The 6,601-nt window shown below is 39.7% G+C and overlaps 1 pseudogene; it reads right to left on the bottom strand.

Annotated features, from left to right (window-relative positions):
• Positions 1-4,480: 4,480 nt before the first annotated feature.
• On the bottom strand, positions 4,481-4,918 carry LOC142454486 (protein S100-A11 pseudogene; annotated as a pseudogene).
• Positions 4,919-6,601: the final 1,683 nt, after the last annotated feature.

The following is a 6,601-nucleotide window of genomic DNA, read 5'->3' as shown; positions in this document are numbered from 1 at the left end:
TGGACAATGAATAAAGAGGAATAGAGAAAGGCTGACACATGTAATTATGGTGTTAGTGAAGAATATTGACTTAGTCCTGGACTGCCAGAGAATTAACAAATATATAACCAGAATACTGCTGGTGACACTTTTTTCAGACCTAGTATCTAGAGGGACCAGTGTCTGGAGTACGATATCTGGACTGGTGAAGTAGATGGTCCACAAACTAAGAATAGCTTTATTCAGTGATGCGGAGTGATCCAGTGGCTGCAACAATGGGCTCGAACCTAACAATAATTATGTGCATGGCCCGGGTAGGGCAATGCTCCGCAGCTGTATGGAGATAGAGCACATAATCATGAATGCTAACCAACTTTCTAGCACCTGCCAGATAAACATGTGAATGCATGACATTAGAGATGAAACATGGCTTAACTCTTTCCAGTTACATACAAACCTGACAAAAATGAAGACTTAAAAGAAGATTTTTTTTTCATAATCCAGGGGCACTTGTATACAATAGCCTGGTCTATGATTGCTAGATTTTGTGTCAATTTGAGGGGGCTAGGATTATCAGTGGTTTGGCCATTAGGGCCTAAGAATCCCTCATGGTGTTACCTAATACAATGTAGTCAACTCCATAATGGGATCTACAATGAGCAGCCAAGCAGTTCTAAGGTTCCCATGAAATGCAACCCTTGACCTCAAGTCATAGACCTGATGCAATTAAGTTTCCTTGGAGCTGTGGGATACTTTGAGAAAGCTTTCTAGCTTTTCTCTGGGTCTGGATCTTGCCTCAGGCCCATTGATCTCTGGTTTTTTGAATGGAACAACTGCCTGCCCTACTGCCTGCCAGCCCTGGGAGTAAAAGTGGCCTGCCATGTGAACTGCCAACTTAAGATTCTTTCACCTCTTCTGTAATGAGTCTAACTGCTGACCTTGGATGCATCTACCTTGAAACTTGTGATGCCCCTGTTAATCTTTGGTGTATAAATCCCTGTAAACTTCATATAGCTTAATATATCTGACCCACAGATATAGAACTTGCCATCACTGTCTGTCAGTTTGCCGTATTATGGCGGCTAATATGTTGGTGTGATGCTGGAAGCTAAGTCACCAGTATTTCAAATGCCATATGGAGTCTGTATAAGATCAAGAGAGGACTCGGCAAACAGAACAAGGGGAGGCTGCATTGTTTGAAATGAGGAAAGGGGTGTGTCCGAGATCCATCTCTCACCAAATTCGTATGCTAATCAGAGAAGTTGGATTATATGAAGAAGAATATAGAATTAGGAATGCTAACAGCCTGTGAAAACAAAATGACACAATCTTGCTTATTGAAAATGAGCAGGACCTGAAGCTTTTTCTGATGAAAATCAGACTGCAGGCTTCCTTATGGACTACAGCTCAATGTAAAAAAATCCTCACAACTGGGTCATGAGGAAGAGATTGAAGTGGTCAAATTTCTCTGCTTTCTTGGATCCACAATCACTGAGAGAGAGAGAGAGAGAGAGAGAGAGAGAGAGAGAGAGAGAGAGAGAGAGAGAGAGAGAGAGCGCTAGCTCTGATGGCATAGTGGATATGCATCGAGCTGTTATCCACTAGCCTTTTTACTCCTGTAAAGAATTATAATCTTGGAAACATACAGGGCAAGTCCTAGCCTGTCCTAAGGGGTCACTGTGGGGCAGAATTAACTAGATATCAAAAATAAACCAGACTGAGTGCATCTACTGGGTTTGCATCTCTAGAGAACCCAGCCTAAGATAATGTTCAGATAAAATGATGTTTTATTTCACAAAATGTGTCCTGGGTGTTAAATGATGCATTTATTTCTTTCTTAGACTGTGATTTTTCTGCCATTTCGTGATATATTCAATATTCTACTTCAACACAAGAAATTAAATGTATTAATTTTTCCATGGTCTTCCTATTCATTTCCTAACTTCCATACCATATGAGGTGATTGAAAACTACCATGACCTTTCCATATTTTCTGCACCTTATGATGCTGTTTGATTTTCAAACTATTAGACTTTTTTTCTGTTTCCACACCGCGATTGTTTTTTTTTAATCTTTATTGGCAAGTACCTCAAGCCCTCTTTGGTTTCAGAAAGCAATATGTTGTTATCTGCTTAACCCAGGTTGTTAAAGAAGCTGAAAACATATGTGCCTAGTTCTTCATGTGATCCAGCTTCTCGGGTTATTTGATCAATACACTGATTGAATAAATAATACAATTCTAATGCATTTCCTTTCTGAGGCTAAGCCATGCCGTATGTCCTTTTCACATTAAATGGCTGTTTCTTGGTCGATGTAAAGGCTTCACATAATCAAAATTAAACATTCTAGAATTCTGATTCTGTGCCAAGTTATTTATCATCTTGTATTGTCCACACAATCAAATGTATTTGCATACTTAAGAAAATACATCTAAACATCTTTGTGACATTCACTACTTTCAGCCAAAATTTATCCGATAGCAGCAATGATATCCTTTGTTCCACATCTTTTTCTGAATCAAACTGGAATTTCTGGCTGTTCCCTGTCAGTGACTGTTGCTAGTGACCATATTTCACTGATTTTCAAGCAAATTTTACAGGTGTGTGATATTACTGATATAGCTCCCTATATTATGCAAATGTTTGGGTCACCTTTAGAATGTTACAAAATGACGGTCTGTTCTAGGTGAGTGGCCAAGCTGGCATCTTCTAAATGTCTTGGCAAAGATGCATCTATTTAAAAAATTATATTTTATTGGTATACACTTCATATATTCTACATTGTAATCATTCAATTAAATTAAGAAAAGTTTTGCATTGATCCCAACAATCAACTTGAGAAAATTCTCTTCCTGTCTGCATTGTTGTGAGCTCCCCATTTCCCCATTTCCCCTGCAGTGCCCCTATGTGATTGCCAATCCAGTTACTGACTTATGGAACTACTTATTCTTGGCTTCAGATGTAGATAATCATATGAAATATAAACTGGAAGCAAATAAACAAACAAAAACTCAACAACAATGACTAGACAAAAATCTAGAAAAACCTCATTCCAAAAAGCAAGGATAAAATATTAAAAACAGAAATAACTTTAAAATGAGTCAAAAGGGAAATCAAGTGATGAGATATTGCATTTCAGCCTAATGTCGGCCACAGTCGGCTTTCAGTACTCTGTCTGATAGCAAGGCAATTCACATCCCTCAACTACGGTCAGAGGGGACTCACCCGAGGTTTATCCAACCCGAGCTTTCGGCAAACCAGGTGTTCACAATTTAAGTCCTGCTACCACTCCCTCTTGGGGATTTTGATTTTGTTATTTACAAAATTACACAGGTTTGTGTGCTTCTTCTGTGTAGATTTGATTAATATCTCATGTAGATGACTGTTTGTTTTAAGACAAACCTTTAAGAACCCAGATGCTATCCCTTCTGATAGCCAGGCACCACCTGTTTTCTCCACTGAGCTTTAGCATTGCATCCATTTGTGGAAACATCTCAGTGGGCCGCCTGTCAATTCCTGGGTCCTGGGTTTTCACAAATGCTTTCAGTACAGCTTATACATCTTCCTGTAGTTCCATTGGTTCTTAATAATGCATTACCTCTAAAAATGACTTTTTTTTCAGGTGCAATGACTGTGTCCGTTCCTACATTTTTTGAGATTTCCCTCATCAACATCCCAGAATAAATTTCAGAATTTCTTCTGACATCCATCTTAACCTTATTTTTTTCCCCTTTACGTTGGCCTTTTACTTTCTTCATATCTGATATCTTTGATGTCATCCTATAACTCACCTGGTCTTCCATCATTAGTGTTCAAATATATTCTGAGATGGTCTCTAAATTCATATGGGATATGCTCATGGTCATATTTTGACTCTGTAGGGCTTGCGGTTATTTTTCTTCAACTGCAAATTGTACTTATGTAGGAGCAATTGAGGTTCCATAGTTGAACCTTGGCCTTATTGTGATTGATGATCTTGAGCTTACCACTATATCTTTCCATAGATATGGTAATTTGATTCCTATGTATTCCGTGCATGGTCAGCATTTCTAAATCATCAGCAGCACTGTGGGAGAAAGACTGGACTCCACTCTGTTAAATAGTTTCAAAAACTCACAGGGGTTCTCTATGAAGCAGCAATGATTCAAAGGCAGTGAGTTTGCGTTTTGATATGCATTCCACCCAATGAGGTCCACATGCATAGTCTCCATTTACATTGTTGGAAAGGTCAGATGTTCAATGAAGCAGCATTGGTCTTATAAAATTCTATCATGCAATCTCTAGCAATGTTTCTTTCACCAATGCCATATTTTCCAACTAATGCTCTTGTTTCCAACTTTGGGATTCCACTCATCATTAATTATCAATGTTTCTTGTTAGCGTGCTTGATCAGTTTTAGACTGAAGAAGTTGGTACAAATTCTTAGTTTCTTCATCTTTTTTGGGGGGGGTGGGTTGTTTAAAAAACCATACAGTTTATTTAGAGTCGGAGTGGCCTGCCTGCAGGGTGGTGGGGGTGCTTGGCTCAGGGTGTGTGGGGGCTGGGCGAGGAGGTCAGGCTGCAGGGCTCCTAGGTTTGCTAGTGGGCACGTTTCATGAAGGAGTCGTGGCAAGCCTGAGCAAGGCCGCCCACCAGGTTAAGAAATTCCTGGAAATCGAGCTGCCCGTCTGAGTTCAGGTCCAGTTTCTTCTTCATGCGGTCAAGGACACCGGGGTCCTTCTGGTGCTTTGTGAAGGCGCTCAGTTCTGTGTTCATGAAGTTCAGGAATTCCCTCTTGGACAGCGTGAGGCCGTGACCATCCTGCCCAGCATACTTCTGGAACACGGCGATCAGGGACTCAATGCACCGCTCCGTCTCTATGGGGCTAGACACTTTGGCCATGCTGGAGTAGAAGAGAGAGGCACCGGCGGGGACTGAGCAGAGGAGAGTGGTGGGGCAAGCGGTCCTGCAAGTGCTCAGTTTCTTCATCTTTGGCTTTAGCTGTTAGTGTGAAAATTTTAATCGTAATCATATTGATTGGTCTCCAATGTAGGCATATAGATTTTATCCTATGACTGAGGGCATTGTACTTCAGAATATATCTTGGAATATTCCTTTTTAATTTATCAGTCCCAGCATAGTAAGTCACGTGATTGTTTGATTCAAATAGACAATTCCAATCCATTTCAATTTCATGCCTATGATATTGATCTTTCTGTGTTCCATTTAATTTCTGATGACTCCAGAATTTCCTGGAATCGGACTTCATGTGGCAGCATACCTCAGACATTTGTAATTACGTCCCTCTCATTTTGAGTTGCGCCACATAAGCCAATGATTTCATCTACTGTTTTCCCCCATCTATAGCATTACATTCAACTCTCGTTGAAGGTAGCAGCACTTCTACAATAAGATGTTGAACATTGTGCAGGCTGATGCACTCAACGTCTGGCCCTGTCTATTAGCCAATGCTCCATTGCATTCATAAAGTTTTCACTGGACAAGATTTTCAGAAATAACTCATCAGGCTATATTTCCTAGTCTGTCTTAGTCTGAGAACTCCACTGAAATTGTCCACCAAAAGTCACCCTATTGAAAATAGCAATGGCATAACTTCCAACATCACAGTAACACACAAGCCACTACAGTGTGAGCAACTGACAACTAAATGGTAGTTATTAGTAGGGATCACAGTTATTGACTCATAGACCCATTGGTCTGTAATTGCCTAAAATAAAGTGCAGGTGTTTCATTCTCTAAGCCCAACGTTTTTGAACACTCTAAAAAAACCTTTTTTTTAAATAAGACAATATATAAGTTACCAAATCAAAGATTGCTTTAAGGTCAATTATTCTCTCAACTCTATAGAAGGGAGCTGTGTCTGCTTTATCAACATAATGCCTCTCTTTTGTCTGGCAGAGAGATAAGACATTATCTTGTAGAGCTATTAAATATACACCGTATTATGTGTGACTTTTCAACAGCACAACTGAAAATAATTCACTATGGGGGCTGTGGTTTGGATCTAGGGTGCAAATGCAAACTGGCTCTGTTATTTTGTTATTTTGCAGAACTGACTTGGGCTTTCCATTAGGACTTTCCATTAGGACCTGATTTGGGCTTTCCATTAGGACTGATGTGACACAGCTCACCCTTTCCACAGCAGGTTTTGAGCGGAAGCTAGAGGACGTGTTAGGTGCACAAATCTAAGTGTGCTAATCAAGGTGCTCGAACACAGGGACCAACAGACACCCAGGACTCACCACAATCCTGAGCAGAGGAGGAGGATTCTGCACACTTTTTGTACTTTGGTCTGATTACATTTATTGCTACTAATGCCTCTTATTGCTAAAAACAAAACAAACAAAAAAACTTCCAATCTCCTCCCTAGTCTTAGTTTACACTCCCAGGAGTTTCAGTGCTTAAAGAGAAGTTCTTATCAAATTCCAATCAAAAGAATCATCTCTGTGCATAATTAAAATGAGCAGGTATCTAGCCCATCATATCTTCCACTTATATTTTAAGTATTTTGAATTTCTATATCACATTCAAATATGAATGAAAATTTCCTGCACAATTTAATGAAAACCTAATGGCAATGTGGCTTTATCAAAATGTGTGATTGATAAATTAGCTCACAGGAC

Source organism: Tenrec ecaudatus, chromosome 8 (assembly GCF_050624435.1).
Source record: "Tenrec ecaudatus isolate mTenEca1 chromosome 8, mTenEca1.hap1, whole genome shotgun sequence".
Classification (NCBI taxonomy): domain Eukaryota; kingdom Metazoa; phylum Chordata; class Mammalia; order Afrosoricida; family Tenrecidae; genus Tenrec; species Tenrec ecaudatus.
The sequence above is the reverse complement of the archived record's forward strand: the minus strand, read 5'-3'. Positions and strand labels throughout refer to the sequence as shown.